Source organism: Rhagoletis pomonella, unplaced genomic scaffold (assembly GCF_013731165.1).
Source record: "Rhagoletis pomonella isolate Grant_MI unplaced genomic scaffold, Rhpom_1.0 Rhpom_scaffold_00001, whole genome shotgun sequence".
Taxonomy (NCBI): domain Eukaryota; kingdom Metazoa; phylum Arthropoda; class Insecta; order Diptera; family Tephritidae; genus Rhagoletis; species Rhagoletis pomonella.
The window spans coordinates 26,037,263-26,039,035 of record NW_023458555.1 but is presented as its reverse complement, the minus strand read 5'-3'; the positions used below and the strand labels follow the sequence as shown (position 1 = coordinate 26,039,035).

The following is a 1,773-nucleotide window of genomic DNA, read 5'->3' as shown; positions in this document are numbered from 1 at the left end:
AGCTCTGAAAGTATTCAACTCGGAACCCGCTGGTGGTAGCAGAGGAAAAGGACGGCCCCCACTGAGATGGAAAGACAAGGTGGAGAAGGACTTGGCTTCACTTGGCATTTCCAATTCCATTCACACCATTCCATTTCCATTTGGTACAGAAATGAAACGACTGGCTTGCTTTGTTGAACTCGGCCAATATCGCTTAGGCGGTTACAGCGCCAAATAAGAAGAAGAAGAATCATGGATAAATTTCGAGAATTATAAAATTCGATGATTCGATAAATTTCGGTAACTGCTATGGCTGATTCTATTTCGATTCCTATCGAAAAATTTCAATTCAGGTACCCTAATCCTCATGTATTTCTCATTGCCTCCATTTTCGTTTTTATCTCCATTTTAGTCTTAAATTGAACAGGTTGCAACAGCAACTATACATAAATATGGAAATTTTTTAAGCGACGATTTCGGCCGTAATTTCCAACCGATTTCGAAAGTATAAAAACTCTCGTAAACTACAGAAAAGTACCTTCCAATGGTGTTCTTGGTTTTGAAATTGGTTCGGTAAAGTCGGTAGATACCTTGATTAGAACACAAAGAACACTATAGTTATTAAGGCTACCAAAAATAAACGCGGGACTTCTTACTGAAGTACTATGCAGTTGTGATACTTCGACCAATGGGCATTTGTCTTAAAGGCTCCAAGCTCGTTGTGTGGGTTTCTATAGACTCAGAATATTCCTAAAAATTCTAGTCTTGCGAATGTATTTTTCAAATAATTAATTTCAGGCAGTACTAGTAAAAAAAATCGGTATGGCTTAAGTACATACGAATGTACGTGCTTAAGGTTTGGATTTAACTCACGCAAATCAATTCCCTCCTCAGCTTCACTTGTATCTTCCTCGTCCACTGCTCTTATCGCCCCAATATCACTTTCCATTTCTCTAGGTGATCCAACGTGTCCAGCAGATGTTGTTGGCATATCTTCTCTTTCCCGCTCTTCCTCTAACCATTCTTCCTCATCAGCTGTCGTTAAGGGCACATTGCCAATAGTTATTGGTATAACGGTTTTCGGATTTCGCATTACAGAACTCATCATTGCTTGCACACAAAGCTCGTAGGAGACGCGTACAACTTTGCTTATATGCTCACAGGTTGGCGCAGTCGCTGGCACGCGTATAGTTTCTGCGAACGCTTTGCGCATGTAACGCGGCACATGACCACAAACTTTTTTCGCAAGACAAATTTTCTCCGAAATTGTGTGCAAAGCTGGCGTATCTGAAGTGTATGTGGCGCGTAAATTCAACGTTATAATAAGCTTTTTACAGTCTACGGACGATTGATTGTCCACATCAGCGCTGACCAACACATACTGGCCCGGTACATAGCCTGTCTGTTGGAGGTCGACTTTCAGGTGTACCGCCTTGGATAGGAAGAAGCAGACATTCTCGAGCGCATCGTTGGTGGCGGGCGACTGGAAAATGCAAATGAGTTAACGTTAGTTTTTTCTTTTTTTATAAAGAGAAATTTTATTAATTACCTTCAACATTTTACTCTCCTGATTTAAATCTAGCAATTTGAGTACTGTGAAGCCTACATTGTGTACGCGATCGGCAGCGCCGTTTCGTATAAATGTAACTTTGGCGAGGTAACGTATGTGTCCGTAAGTGCTTTCGAAGGATGAAGGACAGTTTGGTGGTATGGGACAGGAGAATGTGTAGGTATAAGTGCCAGCATTCATATTGAAATTACTACCATGTTCTGAGCCCACAAGATATGTTGTAG

General features: G+C 41.1%; 1 protein-coding gene across 2 annotated transcripts in view; it reads left to right on the top strand.

Annotated features, from left to right (window-relative positions):
* LOC118741609 (arrestin domain-containing protein 5) overlaps positions 1-1,773 on the top strand; it is a 33,244-nt gene that overhangs the window by 15,678 nt on the left and 15,793 nt on the right. The window lies entirely within an intron of this gene.